The sequence below is a fragment of the Pinus tabuliformis genome, chromosome 4_2 (assembly GCF_031772625.1).
Source record: "Pinus tabuliformis cultivar Carrire ecotype Pingquan chromosome 4_2, CPIR1, whole genome shotgun sequence".
Taxonomy (NCBI): domain Eukaryota; kingdom Viridiplantae; phylum Streptophyta; class Pinopsida; order Pinales; family Pinaceae; genus Pinus; species Pinus tabuliformis.
In genome coordinates, this window is record NC_142304.1 from 830,663,785 (window position 1) to 830,683,717 (window position 19,933).

The following is a 19,933-nucleotide window of genomic DNA, read 5'->3' on the forward strand; positions in this document are numbered from 1 at the left end:
GGCGGAAGAAATTGAGGTTAAATCTTGATTTCTTGCAGTTAAAATGGTTTTTTAACTGCATATTTGGATTCAGCACCCTCTAAAACCCCTGGGACGCTTTCATTGTGCAGAAACTAGCTATCAAACTTGCGATTCCAATAAATTCCTGCCGGATTTCGACCGGAAAAACCCGCCAGAAAAGCTTTCAAAAAGTCGCGTTATAGACAACTGCGTTATTTTCCACCTGACCATCGTGCCTGCAGTGGTGTCATATGTTTCATATTTGATAATATTAATATCTTATTATTACTTCATAAAATAAATTTATATTTATTACTGTAATGGCCCTTTTTCCGGCACCGGCCGGAAAATCGTCCGGCTCCGGCTACCGGAAATCTCTCCCTCCTCCGCCACCATCTCTCAGCTCCACCACCCTCTTTCTCCGCCACCTTCCCTGACCGCCCTGACAAAAAAACAGGATGCAGTTAGAGCGCCTGACATCCCTGACCGATCGGGGATGAGCTGGAATTCACGCGGGGAGTAGAATCGCCGATTCGAAATGGTCACTCCCAATTCTGGAATGAACGAAATTATAGCGGGCTGCAGAAGCTTTCCGATGCCGATTGAGGCTGGGAACAGGGGAATTCAGTAGTTTTTTGAGTTGGGTTTTCGAATTTTTTGTTACAGGATCGATCAATATCTGGGTGTATATTCAGTGTGTATGTAACAGAGAAAAGATCAATGCGTTGTGGAAAGTTATCGGTGGAAGGCGAAGCAGAAGAAATCGTTGTCTCGCCAAAGGCCTGTTCCCGGCAAAGGCATGGGAAAAGGTCGAACCCTTATTCTTCGAGAGGGCTTGACAAGTTCAAGAGTGTCTATGCCGAGCCCTCTGCCAGAAGAGAATATATTGCCAGAAAGACTGGTGCGCGAGAGGCCCTGGTGAGGTTCGCTTATTCAAAGAACGGATGGATCCCGGTTGTGGTGAGAGGCAGAGGGGTAATTGGGAAGAAAAGCATTGGTGCGGGTGCTGCTGGGGTTTCGATCATGGGACCTGCTGTGAACAATAATGGACAGAAGGGCGGGGAATTGAGGAAAAAAGATGCAGGAAATTAGATTAATGGCTTGTCTGAGAGTACTTCGATTTCTGTGTTCGATCCGAGCAGCCATAGCTCGATCATGCCATGGTCTCGGATTTTCAAGACTACGGCTTTTGGGGTTTTGGGTTTGAGTGCGATATGGGTTAAAAAATTGTCCTTTCCTGTCTACCTAGGCTGTAGAATGGCCCTTTTTCCTCATTTTCCGAAGAAGTTAGATAAAAGTGTCATAGTGCACAATGAAGCAGTGTCAAGTTAGTGGTTCAGGTCATTAATTGACAAGAGGAGGGATCATCTACAGCACAAATGACATGAGGAAGGCATCAAAAGCATGGACAACACCATGATTTCTTATGTAAAGGAGACAAATGTGTTGGTTGGTATGGACAGGATGTAACCTCTGCTCACTATTTTTCTGAAGGCATATGAGGTTGGTTGTGCTTGTGTGATGCATTACCCTTCTGGTTACTTGCTTATGGTGGCCAGCAACTCTTTTCTATGTTCTGGTATAGTTTCAAGACTTCACTGATTTGAGTGCTATGAAAACCAAGGCCAGTTCTCGACAATGTAGCACCCCACTCATCAAAACAGTTCTAAGCATATCCAATTCTGTTTCTAGTGGTTCAATTTGTTGGCTTTGAGATGCCAAGACAATGCTCTGTACATGAATGGCTACAATCAGCCTCTGTAGGTGATGTCCACTTGTGAGGGAACTTTGGACGCTGAGTTTTTGTACTCAAGAAAGACTCATAATTATGCTGTGGATTTAATATATTATGGGGGAGCATTGAAGATACCGATATCAATAAATCTGTTGTTTTAACATTTTAGGAAACGTTTTAATGGGTAGTTGTATGTCCTGTCAGGGAGTAATCTAGAAAGTTCCTTGTAAGTAATCTGGAAAGTTTCTTGCAATGTACCCAACATAGAGGCATGGAGTGTATAAAAGGAAGCTAGATGCAAAGTAACAGATGGGAGATTGGGTGAGACAAGATGCTCCTCATGGGCAAAGTTTATCCTTTGTATTTGTTGCAGGGACAGTTGGTTAATGAATTATTTGTCTTTGTTATTCTCCCTAAATCTGTGTTGTCTCATCTGAATACATTTTTGGTTTGCTAGCAACTTTTCGTCTGTGGTTTTATTACATAATATAATCTAGTTTATCTCCAAGTGTTTATTTTGGAACACTTGGTCATCATCTTCATGATCCTTCATGCAACAACTTATATCAGGAAAACCATCACTTACCTATTAAACACAAATAATGTTCATATAAAAGTTTAACAGTGATATAGAACCAAAACAGATCGCCAAATTCTAAAGTGCATTCATTGACCTTCAGGCATGTGACAATACAAACAAAAATTGGCATGCCATCAATTAACTTGAAGGACAAAGCTTCACATGCAAACAAAGATTGTTGAAAAGCTAAGTTGCACAAAATGTGGAAATGTGTACAAGTTTCTGAAAAAAGGAAATAGAAGATCTGAGATGTGAAGAGAAATGACACACTTCAATTTTATGCATCTGATACACCATAGGCATCAACTTCAAATAATATCAAACAAAAAGTGCAAGGTATAGCACTTGCAAAGAATGTTAGGTAAATGTCTAGGGCCTATATATCAACAAATGAAACAAGACTTTGTAGAATCAACACATGCGGAATCAAAATGGTACATGGAAATATAGTGTGTACCTAGTGCATCTCATACAAATGCATCTAACTAGTGCTACTGTAGAAATTTGTGCAACAAGTTCTAGGACATGCAACTACCTATCTCAGTAACTTGATTAAAATTAGGTGACAAGTTTGATTAATGAGCAATGTGAGATATATTCGATTAGATTATTTATGAGTCACTTAAGATTGAACAAAGAGACCAGTTCCTTCATAACATTGCTCAAATTACAAATTAGAAACAGTTGCAAGTAGAATGCCAAGTCACAAGTTAGGTAACTGCTGCAATGGAAAAGTTAGTACGATGAGATGGCATGATATCAAGTATGAGAGATATGAAATATTTCTTGCAAAATGAATAAAGCTTGTACTTCAATGATATGAAAATATTTCAGCAATGTGACCAAGTACAAGAGCAATAGTGGATAATTGTAAATGCAACAAGATTAGAAGCCCACGGTTTTCAGTAGAATGCTAAATGAGATGATGCAAGACGATATGAGAACTGCAAGACGCAGATTAAATTGTTTCACTGAGCTCACAATTATGTTCCAACACCAAACCACTTGCAACCAATATTATCAATTAAACAAGTATTTCAAAGTCACTCAATGAAGCAGCATTGGAAATGATGCCAAGGTGATTAGGTGAGCTTTATTATGATTTTCTTCCACTTATGGAGATGTCAATTGTAAACAAGAGAAATTTCAAACTTATGCAAGCACCATGATATGAGTACTTTGAGATGTGATTAACAGTGATTTTAAATGAGGCAAATGCAGCAAGAGCTTAATGTGAATTCCAATCACGAAATGCAATTTATGACTATGTAATGATAAGAGAACAACAGAAAATGAAATAGGATAGTAGCTAGCTAAGAGACAGAAGCCTACCCTTGATACCTTGACAATATCACGATTAATGCAATTACCAATCTGTTATGCTTTCGACTGCCACAATAATGCATGAGAAAACCAATGTAGGACTAATAAATGCACCAGACCCTAAGATATACCAATATTAGTCCACTGTATCTACTTATTACTGTGATGAAATCAGCTCTCAAGATCATTCACAAGATGTGTAATAACCAAATTTAGAGCTAAGAACAATGCAAGGATGCCTTTGTGAAGAGAGATCAAACCACTGTAAGTTCAGTTCAGGCTTCTGCAACAATGATATCAGTCCTGTAACAATCAAATCAGTCATAAAACATGCATAAGATAATAGGCAAAACACTTGTGATTTATCTTGCAATTATTATGGGTTATTTTAATTTATTAATGTTTTTGGGTTTATTATTAGGTGTCAATTTTGATGATTAAGGTCACTGTAATGTATTGCTTCAGAACTGGTTATTGTGGCAGTCAACAAAGGTGGGAATGCGAGGCCTTCCCTTGATGACTGTTATATGAATGCAAGCCCTCAAAATTAATGTTTAGACCATAAATGAATATTGTGATCCCTCCTCAAGGCAACACAGACCTGGAACCACAATTATGTTAGCCCTAATGTGAAAAAAGGATATAGATCAGCCCTCAAACTCCTTGCATCCAGGGTTAGAGAGGGTCCTAGGCCTTTCGGACAGGACTAGAGACCAAGATTGATGTATCAATGAGTTCCCAAAGTCAAAATAAAAGTAGAAAACCTTTGCCCAAGTGAATGCTAGACCTGCAATCACCCACAGTTAGCCTCTAGGAGTCTAGACAAATTTATGAGCATTCAATGGGTCAGAACCCTGCAATAATCAATGAAATCTAATGCCAAACCCTTGGAACAAGCCTGCAACAAAGTCAAATCAGCATGGAAATGGAATGCAGCTCACTTATAACCCTTCCAAAGGATTTGTGCATTGAGGATGTTGTTTCATCGGTTTTTCCATGGTTTTAACATGACATTGGCTATATTTGTGAAGGAGAAGTGATCTAGAGAAGGTTTGGGACTTATGATTGTTGAACAACAACGTTATTGTGGAAGAGAAATTTTAGGGTGACAACTTTTACATGATAATTGTGCAGCAATAATCCCATCACTTGCACACTACAGTCCTGCATAGGGTATGTCTTAGTGTCTTTTGGGCTTGTTTAAGGATCTAAAATAGTAGACAACACTTTATTCCCAAGTTTATTTTTAGCATATTAGATAGCAAGATCAGTGGGCATGGGTGTTTTGAGAAGAATTTGTTTACAGCCTGTTGGTGATTTATTTTTGGCAAACATCAAGTCACTCAGAGTTAGCACTACATGTAGAACTTATTAGTCCAGTTTGATCCTTTTTCCCTCATGTTTAAGTGAGAAAATAAGGTCCTACAAAGAAATCATATCGTAAAAAGTGTCTAGAGAGGACCATATAGAACCATTATAGATCCAACAACCAATGTAGATAAAATTCCTTCCTCCCCCCACCCAAATTGACCTGATAAGACCTTCATTTAGCAATCCCAGCATGCAAAAGGAGAGTCCTACCTAAGGTCACAAGTATTGTCTTCTTTCCTATTTGTTACTAACCATTCTTTGGCTAATCTGAATTCTTCTACTTGCAATATTGTAAGATTAACATCCAGAAAAATATTTTTGGGTAGTGAAGCAAGTTTCTTCTTGGAATTTCCCTCTGACGAGGAGAACCAACTCATGTGGGTAGAGTCTATTTCTATTCAACCCCTTTCTAGGTTGATGTTTCAAATCAATGATGTCATGGATGAAAGAAAATCTACAGAGGATTTGAAAAAAGAGAGGGAAGGTCATAGACTCTTAAGATTCAATTACTTAGCGCATTGGATCCACTCTTTTGTATACTTGGCTTACACAACAACCTACACAATCAGGGGAACCTTCTTCAACTCTACCATTTGGACCCGGGATTTAAGGTCATCAACTTGTTTATGTATGAATTGTTGACGGGCCACTGCCTCATTTTTCCAATTTTCCTACTATGAAATAACTTAGGCTGCCTATATTTGACATCAGCCTCCTCATTATGGAGGTTTCCCATTCCTTAGCCTGTCACAACCTCTTTAATGCAAACTTGTTTTGTACCACAGTCTCCACAATTGGGGGAGCCTTCTTCACTCTACCACTTGGACCCAGGGTTAATGCTCATCAACTTGTTTATGTAGGAATTGGTGATGGGTTGCTGCCTCATTTTTCCAATTTTTTTCTTCAAAATATATTAGGTTGCTTATCTTTGATAGCAGCCTTCTCTTTATGGAGGTTTTCCATTCCTTAAGGGTGGCTTGGAGGAGTCATTTTATAAATGTTTTATTTGTTGATTGAGTTGTTGGTTTCCAACTTCGATTTCTCAAGCTTGTTCTCCAGTCTGATTTTCTTGTTCCTCTTGAGTTTATTGACTTGCTTCATGAGGGTCTTGATCCCATAGTGGCACTTGCTCTGTTAGGTTAAACACCAAAGGAGTGGTATATGTGATACATATTTTTTGTATCATTTTTGTTTTGAATTTTTGCATGTATTAGTGTCAAATCTAGTTGAGTTTGTTGATACACAGGTCCTTGATATTCACTTTGCACTAGTTTCAATATCTTTTAGTTTTTGACCTTAAAGATGAGGCCTGCGGTTGTATGAGATGCACTAGGTACACACTATATTTCCATGTACCATTTTGATTCCGCATGTGTTGATTCTACAAAGTCTTGTTTCATTTGTTGATATATAGGCCCTAGACATTTACCTAACATTCTTTGCAAGTGCTATACCTTGCACTTTTTGTTTGATATTATTTGAAGTTGATGCCTATGGTGTATCAGATGCATAAAATTGAAGTGTGTCATTTCTCTTCACATCTCAGATCTTCTATTTCCTTTTTTCAGAAACTTGTACACATTTCCACATTTTGTGCAACTTAGCTTTTCAACAATCTTTGTTTGCATGTGAAGCTCTGTCCTTCAAGTTAATTGATGGCATGCCAATTTTTGTTTGTATTGTCACATGCCTGAAGGTCAATGAATGCACTTTAGAATTTGGCGATCTGTTTTGGTTCTATATCACTGTTAAACTTTTATATGAACATTATTTGTGTTTAATAGGTAAGTGATGGTTTTCCTGATATAAGTTGTTGCATGAAGGATCATGAAGATGATGACCAAGTGTTCCAAAATAAACACTCGGAGATAAACTAGATTATATTATGTAATAAAACCACAGACGAAAAGTTGCTAGCAAACCAAAAATGTATTCAGATGAGACAACACAGATTTAGGGAGAATAACAAAGACAAATAATTCATTAACCAACTGTCCCTGCAACAAATACAAAGGATAAACTTTGCCCATGAGGAGCATCTTGTCTCACCCAATCTCCCATCTGTTACTTTGCATCTAGCTTCCTTTTATACACTCCATGCCTCTATGTTGGGTACATTGCAAGAAACTTTCCAGATTACTTACAAGGAACTTTCTAGATTACTCCCTGACAGGACATACAACTACCCATTAAAACGTTTCCTAAAATGTTAAAACAACAGATTTATTGATATCAGTATCTTCAATGCTCCCCCATAATACATTAAATCCACAACATAATTATGAGTCTTTCTTGAGTACAAAAACTCAGCGTCCAAAGTTCCCTCACAAGTGGACATCACCTACAGAGGCTGATTGTAGCCATTCATGTACAGAGCATTGTCTTGGCATCTCAAAGCCAACAAATTGAACCACTAGAAACAGAACTGGATATGCTTAGAACTGTTTTGATGAGTGGGGTGCTCCATTGTCGAGAACTGGCCTTGGTTTTCATAGCACTCAAATCAGTGAAGTCTTGAAACTATACCAGAACATAGAAAAGAGTTGCTGGCCACCATAAGCAAGTAACCAGAAGGGTAATGCATCACACAAGCACAACCAACCTCATATGCCTTCAGAAAAATAGTGAGCAGAGGTTACATCCTGTCCATACCAACCAACACATTTGTCTCCTTTACATAAGAAATCATGGTGTTGTCCATGCTTTTGATGCCTTCCTCATGTCATTTGCGCTGTAGATGATCCCTCCTCTTGTCAATTAATGACCTGAACCACTAACTTGACACTGCTTCATTGTGCACTATGACACTTTTATCTAACTTCTTCGGAAAATCAGGAAAAAGGGCCATTCTACAGCCTAGGTAGACAGGAAAGGACGATTTTTTAACCCATATCGCACTCAAACCCAAAACCCCAAAAGCCGTAGTCTTGAAAATCCGAGACCATGGCATGATCGAGCTATGGCTGCTCGGATCGAACACAAAAATCGAAGTACTCTCAGACAAGCCATTAATCTGATTTCCTGCATCTTTTTTCCTCAATTCCCCGCCCTTCTGTCCATTATTGTTCACAGCAGGGCCCAGGATCGAAACCCCAGCAGCACCCGCACCACTGCTTTTCTTCCCAATTACCCCTCTGCCTCTCACCACAACCGGGATCCATCCATTCTTTGAATAAGCGAACCTCACCAGGGCCTCTGGCGCACCAGTCTTTCTGGCAATATATTCTCTTCTGGCAGAGAGCTCGGCATAGACACTCTTGAACTTGTCAAGCCCTCTCGAAGAATAAGGGTTCGACCTTTTCCCATGCCTTTGCCGGGAACAGGCCTTTGGCGAGACAGCGATTTCTTCTGCTTCGCCTTCCACCGATAACTTTCCACAACGCATTGATCTTTTCTCTGTTACATACACATTGAATATACACCCAGATATTGATCGATCTTGTAACAAAAAATTCGAAAACCCAACTCAAAAAACTACTGAATTCCCCTGTTCCCAGCCTTAATCGGCATCTAAAAGCTTCTGCAGCCCGCTATAATTTCGTTCATGCCAGAATTGGGAGTGACCATTTCGAATCGGCGATTCTACTCCCCGCGTGAATTCCAGCTCATCCCCAATCGGTCAGGGATGTCAGGCGCTCTAACTGCATCCTGTTTTTTTGTCAGGGCGGTCAGGGAAGGTGGCGGAGAAAGAGGGTGGTGGAGCTGAGAGATGGTGGCGGAGGAGGGAGAGATTTCCGGTAGCCGGAGCCGGACGATTTTCCGGCCGGTGCCGGAAAAAGGGCCATTCTACCGCCTAGGTAGACTACTCCGTTATTTTACAAATTTATAATCAAATTTATATTGAAGCCGATAAGCCTTCTTATTCATAACAATAGTCAACACTTTTCTTTTCTGATTGACATGTGGCACAATTTTTATTTTTTATTTTTTATTTTTATAGAGTGGGAAGCTTTCTATTATTACCGGGTATTGTTTCCGTTTACCGGCTGCGCTGCATGCATGCATGCCCGCTGTTGTTAGAGCTTGATTTTCTCTAATTTAATTTCACAGCTGTATGCCTTAATTTGCAGAATTACTTATCTCTATTAATCAAACCCTCGGTGCAGGGTTCCTGGAGGAAGATAAATTACAGCGGAAAAGGCTGTTAATTCTCGTGAATTGTCGCTTTATTCCGCTTCAATGGTTGATTGCCGTAGTTTGATCGAATTCTGCAAGGCTTTCGAGCAGCACCGTAACATGGCCAATTCATTGACCCTCAGCGAGCAGGCGGCTTTCTCCCGACATAGTAATCACCACCGCCAGCGGAAGCAGCATAATTCCAACAATCTGCTGGCTCATCCTCTCTGCGAGCAATCCCCCTCTACAGCGGTTGATATCATCATATTGGTTCTGGTACTCGGTGCCTGCGGATTTCTTTGCGCCTTATTTCAAGTACGTCTGTAATGAGGCTGCTGAGATTCTTCCTGCTACCTTTCTGTTGATCGGCGATATCTATCATGCGCCGATGGCCTATGCGTCTGGGGTGATCTTGATGTTTGTTCTTGTGATTGCGGCATGGGAAATCTATCAGTACAAATCGAGGAAATGCGAAAATCCACACTGCAGGGGTTTAAGGAAGGCGGTGGAGTTCGATAGGGGGCAGGAATCTGATTTTTTTTTTAATTACTCAATCTGATATTTGCCTCTTTTATGTGTTCTTGTTTTTTATTTTCTCCACTGAGAAGGATGTGCAGTTTCTTATTAAATTGTCTCCAACAGATGTAACGTTCAGTGTCTAATGAAGTTTTACGGTTTAACGTTCAGTGTCTAATGAAGTTTTACGGTTTAGGGTTCATCACATTTAGTTTTCCCCTGAATTTTCATGTTATGTGTTACTGTAGTGTACCCGTGGATTCGTTGGAATGGCAAATTTCACAGGAAACTGTAAAGAAATTGCTGATGCATGGCCAACACTATTGGTGCTGCAAAATCTGTTCTCAGAGTAGCTGCAAGTGGTCATGACAAGAAATTCTTTCTCAAGGTAAGGGTATCTTTCTAGGGTTTGTGAGACTTTAATACTCATTAGATGTTGGAGAGAGGCAGGGCAGATTTAGTTTTGTTGTTTCAAGCTTTTGAAAGTAATACCAATGAATTATCAATATAATTTTACAATAATAAAAAATAATTAGAAAGCCTTTAACCAGCTCAAATTGCTCATCTGTTAGGCTTGAACCAACATCTCTTCTAGAAAAATTCAACAATTCTAATTTAATAACCCTGTCGGCCTCTCTTTGTATCTTTTGGGACAATTGCTAGTTAATATGCGATCAAATTATAAATTCACCGAGATAGTCTTGGTGGTTTATTTGCAAGACTGGTTGCAAGATTCTGGGTCATCCTATGAAAAATCCAGCTTCCAAATCATATATAAATAAATAAAAATATAATGAAAAATAAAACTTCCAAACTATATAATACTTTTTAAAAATAAATCATTTTTAAATATTAAAAAAGAGACTCCAACCAAAAATGTTGTAATGGGTATTTTATAATAATTTATTATAAAGGCTTGGACCAAAAAATGTTGAACTTGCAATTCATAATCAGTGTTACATAGTATCCTGTATTTGTGGTTTAGTCTAAATATAGTTAAATTAAAGTAAACAAATTTCTCTATGATAGCAACTAATCCATGATAATTTGAGTGATATAGATATTATTAAGATAACCCATAAGCATATAAATTTGAAAGTCCAGATTAAATCTACAGTGGTTATATGGGATAATAGTAAGTATCAGCCTGAATTTTTTTATTTGATCACCCAAATGCCAAATATATTTAATATATGGTTTTTAAAATTTTCAATTATTTCCAAACAATAAATGAAATTTAAATATTTACTAATAATAATAAAAAGTTAAAATATAAAATTTAAGTAAAAATGATTTTGTTTGAAAATATTGTTTATATAAAAATATATATATATATATATATATATATATATATATATATAAATTTTAAGTAAAAATAAATTTATTTGAAAGTATTGTTTATATAAAAAAAAATATTAAATATATTAAATAAAAATATTTCAAAGATATATATTAAATTTCAAACATTGTTCATGGTGTTGTCTCTGGTGGTCCTCTTCAAGTGTTGGTGGGTTTGAAGGAAAACGAAACTGCAAGAACGCATGAAATGCATAACGTTAAACTTTTTCAATTTAAGAAAATAACTTTTCTTAAATCAAACAAGATTTTTATCATTGATTTGAATTGTGTTACCTAGTATTTATCATTGATTTGAATTGTGTTACCTAGTAAATAAGTTTTATAACAAAAATTTAAAATTGGCCAAATATTTAACATGTTAATTTGGATTCTTAGTTTAAACCAATAAATAAATACTCTGTTGTACTATAGAATATTATATGGTCTCATATCACTGCTAAATGTCCTCCAGTGCCCCCTACCATATGCTAAATGTCCTCTAGTGTCCCCTACCATATGGACAGAATTAATGGCTTGGGACCTCTTTTATACATATAAATAGTTAGTGATCAAAGTCAATTAATGTAATAAAGTCAATTTGAGTAATACCCTGTAAGCAAAAAAGATTGTATAAAGTAATACATATGTTATCATTATATAATAAAAGTTCAAAATTTTCAGCCAACAATATTTAAAATAAATAAAACTAAATATTATTTAAAAATAACAAATTTTAATATATAAAATTCAACTTTGAAAAAATTTCATAAATTTTTAGATAACTTAAATTTAATATCAACATTAATTTTTTTTAATAGGTTACTCACATATACTAACTTATTAAAAAAATACCAGAAATAACAGGTTTCTAAACTTTAAAAGAATTTTTTTTAATAGGTTACTCACATATACTAACTTATTAAAAAAATACCAGAAATAACAGGTTTCTAAACTTTAAAAGAATTCTATGCCCATTTATTTTAGCAGAGAATATGACGTCAGGGAAAAGAAAAGTAAGGTGTATGCCCTACAAACATATTTTTTTAATACGTTACTCACATATACTAACTTATTAAAAAAAATACCAGAAATAACAGGTTTCTAAACTTTAAAAGAATTCTATCCGCATTTATTTTAGCAGAGAATATGAGGTCAGGGAAAAGAAAAGTAAGGTGTATGCCCTACAAACATATTTGATTAAGACTGTGAAATCGAAAGGTTTAAATATGGCTTTTGTTATGTATTTATTTTATTTTATATCCATTATCATTATTTGGGAGTATCCATCCTCGTCGGTTTGTTACCGTGAAGTTTTATAATTTGGGAGTATCCATCCTCATCGGTTTATTACCGTGAAGTTTTATAAAGTCATACATGATCGATGACTTGTGAGCGTGTATTTCATGAACGTTAACTTCTTTGTTGAAGTGTTTCCAATTATACAACCATGATTATTTAATCATTCCTAACTCTCAACCTTTGGTGGTTTGATCATTCCTAGCTCTCAACCTTTGGTGGTTTGATTTACAAATAGAGGAATGAAATTTGTGAATGTTTAGAGGTATACAAAATAGTAATTTGTTTTTTAATAAGGTTACACAGTTTTGAAATATTATATTATTAATAAAAATGAATTTTTAATTTCAACCATTGATTTTATTTTGTTTATTAAATTTTGAAAATCAAGATTGTGAATACTTCACCACTAAGTATGATTGTAAATTTTTATATTTTTTACAGTTGTATTTTCATTACTCTGTCAATTTATTGACAATAGAGACTATGAAACTACAATCAAATTAGTTAAGAATTCCCTATTAAATTAATGTATGATAGTAGTGTTGTAACAAAGTCTATTTAGAGATTAACTGACCTAGATTCATCTAACTCTGGATCTATCATGTGTTGAGAGGGATCAAATCCGTAGAGGTGCAAACTTTTTTTTTGGAGTGTAGAAATTGAGAAAAGGTTATCACCTAGAGGGATTTGATCCTTCTTCACGCATGATAGATCCAAAGTTAGATGGAACTAGGATGGTTTTAGTTGAGGGAAATGATGTCACATTTTCATATTATCATTATTATGTGTATGTTTGAGATAAAATTCATACTTTAAAATTTAAACATTTATTATTATCTATATGTTTGATTATTTAAAATAAATGATTTATCAATACAATCTTCATTGGACTTGAATCAGAATTGAAACTGGAAAATGGGAGAGAATGGATGCTCTATTTCTATGTACAATGTATTCATGTGTTTTTAATATCCTTTTTAACTCTAATAAATCTAAATGAGAGAGAAAACAAATGCTCTATTTCTATGTACTATGTATTCATGTGTTCTCGATATTTTCGTTAACTCTAATAAATCTCACTAGTCCTGATAGGTCTATTGAGAATAAAATAGAGAATGGTAAACCTTAGGCTTATGTGTAGAAGAAGATTAACAATACTCAAAGAAACTAAGTCTATCAACAAGGAAAGACTATGAACCACAAGTTACAAAGATGGCAAGGAAAAGAACTCTCTCTAAACCATTCCTTGAAAGCTCATAATTAAATCCAAGAACTTGCAAACAGAAGATAAACACTAGAAGAACTATCATTTCCTAACTAAAAGATGAGGCCAACAGATAGAGGGAAAATTGGAAGTTAGTAATATCAATTACCTACCTAAGAACCAAGGATGATCTTTGGAAGTAACCAATTAAACAAATAAACCTACTTCTAAAAGATAAGACCAATACTTTCAACCTAGAACAATAATTCTTAGCATTGAAATAAATATTTTAATTTTAATTTCAAATATGGTTGGACTAAATGAAGTTGACAATTGAGTAAATCTCTTTAATTTTACTTCTATAAATATAAATTGGTAATGGGTATATAAATTTTAAAATAATAGTATCAATATATTTTGAAATATTATTGATGACGTCTATATTATTGAAGTATACATACCAAGCTATTTCTGCAATATTATTTATATAGATGAATCTTATAAGAAGTTTTAATTCACCATATCGTAGTATTTCAAGCTTTTTTCATGCGACATACTCGACATATATCTGCCCTTGACAAAATTTGTCTAGTAAAAAACTGAAACAAATAGATGCCTAAAGTGCAAAGGTATGACTCATGAGGAAAGAACAAAGGTACGACTCATGAGGAAAGAAAAAAGGTACGACTCACGATGAAAGAACAATGTTAGAGGAAAAAGATTTGATTTAATAATGATTTATTCTCTAGTATTAATTTAACCTTATCACCCTTATACCCAGAAGTTTATTTATTTTCATGATGCCATGTGTAGTGCTTAATCCATGAATGTGTAAGACTTTGAAGATTACAAACTTTCTCTAATGTCAATTTGTAATATGCACTAGGTACCTTTTCAAATTATACATTACATCATGTGTGCCATTGGCATTGTTATTTATTATCCCTGTCGCCAGGCTGGGATATCACAATCGGTACATAGTTGACCTATTATTAATTTAGTCAAACCTCTTATATATATTTTGAGCTTTACCAAAGTAAAACTTAGGTAAATGCCTCAAATTTCACAACTGAGAAGTACATTCATCGGACAACTGAGAGTTTAGACAAAGTTTAGAGCACAAGAAGCTTGTAGTGAGCAATTTCAACTACTATCTCATAGAATGTCAAAGCTATGTGCAAATTTAAAGAATTGTAAGCTACGAGTAGATTGTCGGGGTGCATCTGCACTTTTTAGTCAATTAACAGAGGATACAATAGGAAATACAATGTTCAATTTGTTGAAATTTGAAATGCTTGAATTTCACAAGTGAGAAGTACATCTGCCAGATAACTAAGGTTTTAGAGCACAAGAAGCTTGTAGTGAGCACTTTCAACTACTAGCTCATAGATTGTCAAAACTATGTGCAAATTTGAAGAATTGTAAGCTAGGAGTAGATTGTCGGGGTGCATTTGCACTTTTTGGTCAATTGACAGAGGATACAATAGGAAATACAATGTTTAATTTGTCAAAATTTGAATTGTCTTAGCTGATGAGATTAGTTTTTATAGTTCTACTTCTAATATTAATTTCTGTAATTGATAGTCAAAAGTCTTTAATCAGCTAGATTATTTACATAGTTACATTCTTGTTTTTCTTGATGATTTAATGAAGTTAGGTTTCATCTTCTACATTGAGTGGAATCTATTAAAAAGCTATGTTATGCAACTTTGAATAATTTGGAATGATGGATTGTGCTATTGTGCAACCCTAAAAGTCGCTACAACAACTCATGGAAGAAGAAGAGGTTAATAATAATAGACTAGATTATGGAGATAAAGTAGAGGTGAAAACAAGTCGTGAATACTTTAAATGTAGACCTCATAGCAAGTGGATTAGATGTAGCTTCAATTGGTGTAAATGTTGTTGTTGTGTACAATATTTTTGTTGATATGCAAAGAACACTGAGTGAGTGTCAAAGGTCAACATAGAACACATTTATTTGTGTGGTTTAAATGAAAATTTTGTCTTATCACGAAATCTAATCTAAGGGACAAATTTTACAAAGTATAATGCTAAAATAAGTAGATATTAGATTGACCTATTTTAGTCATAGTGATTTGTTATCTCTAGGCATAGTCATTGATGGCAATAAAATTTTAGGCTTATAGAAGTTGTTAAACATAATGCTTTGGGGTTACATACTTTGTTACAGTAAATTTGATCGTTGCATAAGGGGTGAATGTTTTGTTATAGTAAGGTTGTCCCTCATGTTATTGGTGAATACTTCATTCGATGAGTGGCTTAAATCCATTGTTATCTTGCACATGAAAATATGGATATTTTTCCTTAGAGAAAAACAAATCAATTGTCCTGTTTTAACTAAGGGTTTCTAGGAATATGAAAAATTGATTTTGATAGTAAATATTTCTAAGGAAATGGAAAAGAAGTTAAATTTCCATATCACTATTAATGCTTAGGTAAGAAAGTGAAGAATTCTCCATTGTATTTCATTTTATTTACAAGAATCTATGTTCAATTACTTAAGACTTGTTGTTTCCATTACTCTTGATAGGGTGATGGTTTTTCTTCTTAACATGCCAATTGTCCTGCCATAAAAAACTTGAGAAGGGCAATAGCTTTGGTGACATCCTAATCTTTGCATTGCATGTTCTATTTTTTCTTGTATTTTTTATATGTATTTGTCCAATAATCTCGTCCCATCTTTACTATGCTCAAAGACTTCTTCACTAACAACAATCACCTTTTTTTAAACCTTGCAATCTTTCATAAATAATAACTTAAAACTTTCTTCTCATTCTGAAATCAGTAGATATTAGATTGACCTATAGACACAATAGTAAATTGTCATCTCTTGGCATAGTCATTGATAGCAATAAACTTTTAGGCTTATAGAAGTTGCTAAACATAATTCTCTAGGGATACATACTTTGTTACAGTAAAGTTCACCCTTGCATAGGGGGTGGATGCTTTGTTATAGTAAGGTTGACCCTTATGTTATTCGGGAATACTTCATTCCATGAGTGGCTTAAAGCCATTGTTGTCTTGCACATGAAAATATGGAGATTTTTCGTTATAAAAAACGAATCAATTCTCTTGTTTTAACTAAGGATTTCTAGGGAGTGGATGCTTTGTTATAGTAAAGTTGACCTTTATGTTATTTGGGAATAATTAATTCCATGAATGGCTTAAATCCATTGTTGTCTTGCACATGAAAATATGGAGATTCTTCGTGATAAGAAACGAATCAATTCTCTCGTTTAAACTAAGGATTTCTAGGGATATGAAAGATTGATTTTGATAGTAAAAATTTCTAAGGAGATGGGAAAAAAGTTAAATTTCCATATCAATATTAACGCTTAGGTAAGAAAGTGAAGAATTATCTATTGTATTTTATTTTATTTACAAGAATATATGTTCAATTACTTAAGACTTGTTGTTTCCATTACATCTTAACCAACTATAGTCTCTTCAAACTACAACAATTTACATATACTATTTGAGATTGTTTGTTCAATGCATTTGAAGTGATTTTTCACTTCTGTTACTCGTCCATTGAACTACGAAATGGAATAATATACCATTTTCTCATCTGTCTACATCGCAATGACATAGAGGAAAAAGAATCATACCAACTTGAGCTAGATCTTGATATGTTATATCAACTTCATGGGATTCATGATGTTGACACATACCTTCATAAAATGTGATTCTCTGCTTCAAATAGTAATTTTCAATCTGAAAGAGGCCTATGGGGAGACACATTTTGCATAAGATGGATATCGAAGTGGTTGAACATACCAATTGGAGTTTGGTCACTAACAATGAAAACAAGGTATTTGTTCTTCAATCATGATCTAGATACAATTCCACTGAATATTTTGCTTCATGATACAGATCTTGTTAATGGACATTTTGAGCCTCTATTACACAAAATATTTCCTAGATGAAACTTTGTCTCCAATTATTACTTGTCGCCTCTTTGCAAAGATCTTGAAAATCATTACGAATATGTTGTTCATGAAATGAAAATTCATGGATTGGATAAAGCAAGAACAACTATGTCCAAATGTCCCAATAGCATGTTCACTACAATTTTTCATTTAATAGCACCTGAATTTGATGAACAATCTTTCAGGCTCTATATTGTCCAATCTTTCTACAACACACTGATGGGTAGGAACGAAGACGCATTACATTGCCTAGAAAAATACTTAACAAATGAAACTATACAAAGTCAAACAATGGTTGCAGGCTGGCAACAATACCTTATTAATATGGCAATGCCATATGAAAAAGGAAGAGTTGAAGGAACATCATTTTGCTTCCAATGGACATCAATCATATTCAATGTAAACATACAAATATGGTCATTTACCACTAAAAGCATTGTCAATTACTACTCTTCAAAAATAAATTGCAATCGAACATATAACATACTATCATTCCAAACAAGTACATCACACATTCATTATGAACCATTATTATCAAATCAAAATAGGAATCAATACAATCTACACCATAAAATAGTAGAAATGCATCAAAACACCAAAAATAGGATAAACTTCCACAAATTGAAATAAATGATACATACATATAGCATAAAGAGTATTGGAAAAAATAGAAATAAAATAAGGAATGGAAATTGTTGCTCACAGAAGAGTGCTCCCATAGATATTCACAAAAAACAAATTGAAGACACACCTAAAACCAAATGTCAAATATGTAAGAAGTTGCAATTTAAAGAACATGTTAAGAATTGGACTTTGAATTAGAACAAATGTACATAAACATATCTGGAAAAGGAAACACATTTCCTCTTATGACTTTTGTAGATTTTTCAAAAGTGCACTTGACAATGTGAAGTTACCTCGCTTTGCAACGCCTGAACAAATGATCTAGGTGGATCTTAAAAAAAGTACCAGTGGCATGGTGAAAGGCTCAAAACTCAAAGTGGCAGAATCTGGATAAACTTAGCATCAGATCAAAGTGCTCATCATCCTGATTCCAACAGTGTGAACGACACTCAAATCCAAGTCTAGATGACGAAGTTAGAACAAGTCAAAGTTTGAGTTTTGACTTGTCCATGTAGCAGGGAGAAGATGACATGGCAAAGTTTCAGCAAATGGGGGAGCGCCATGTGGCAAGTTTCCATTGGACCCGAGTATTGCATATCGGCGAAAAGGAGGAGCGCATTAAGGAGAATCGACACCTGGCATTCTCGGCTACGATTGCAATATCGCATATCGCATTTTGGAGGAGGAACAAAAAGGTTAAGAATCAGCCCCGACGAAGACCCAGTTGTGGTGTGATATTATCGCATATCGCAATCACAGAAAAAGGATGGTGTTACAAAAGGCCCTGGCGGAAAGCGTCGATTTCTATTTTGTGATAGGCACAAGTTGCGATATTGCGATGGGGGGCCAGACCCGAAATGTTATATATTGTGATTTATAAATCTCGGTAGGTCCGCCATATTTTACACACTGGAGTTGGGTTGATACGCCGATGGGTTCCACACCAATTGCGATTTGTAGGGAGGATCCAAACGCGATATTTTGTATGGTGTGTTCTATAAATCTGGCGGGTCCGTATATCGTAGGATGCTTGTGTCTTGGCTTGGATTGTCCGCCGATAAGTTGTTAACACCGAAAAACATGCCACTGAGACTCATTCGCAGTTGATATGGGTTTGTCTTGTTGGAAAGGGGCTTCACTATTACGGTAAGGTTGTTGTCGTGAATCCTTCCGGCCTGATTCTACCTGCTAACTTAGGTTCTTATGTTAGAACTGCCTCGATTTTGAGGGATGTCGCCATGCTTATATATACGGCTATTTGTGTCGGGAGAAAGCGAAGAGTACTAGCCGAATACTCAGAATCTATTGCACACAACAAACCCTGACCCTGGTAGCAGGTTGGAACCTCGCCTTGAGCAGCAGGGAGGTTCTGAGAAAAATTCAGAAGGCCCGATTATCCAAATTGGGAGTTTGGATAGGCGTTTTTGCACTATTTTTCGCCAGGAGTTCAATGGTATTGTCTGTTTCTAAAGATGTGCTCTCCATTCTCTTCCCATATTTCATCTTGGAGGTATCAGGGTTTTTATTGCTTGTTTCTTGTACTTTTTATCTATTTTATGCCACTAATAGAAAGAAGGCATCCCCACTATTGAGAAGGGCCATGAGACGTAGTCTGAATTGGACGAACTCCGTAATCAAATCATTGTGTCATGTTTTTTGTGTTATTCTGATTATTTCCGCATTCTTTATGTGATTTTAAGTTCCATGGTTAATTAACTTTGTTATATGTAATTCTGATACATCTGTAAGTAAAAGATCTTGGATCAAGTTTGGTATCAGTGCAAGTCTTTGTAGATGCAAATTACATGAGTTTATGCTAACACAGAACAAGCTAGGAAAAGGAGAAGGAACGCTTAAGTCATTTGATCCTGAAG

The 19,933-nt window shown here is 35.4% G+C and overlaps 1 pseudogene; it reads left to right on the forward strand.

Moving 5' to 3' along the window:
* The first annotated feature begins 9,148 nt into the window (after positions 1 to 9,148).
* LOC149172252 (uncharacterized protein At5g19025-like) lies at positions 9,149 to 9,741 on the forward strand (annotated as a pseudogene).
* The last annotated feature ends 10,192 nt before the right edge of the window (positions 9,742 to 19,933 follow it).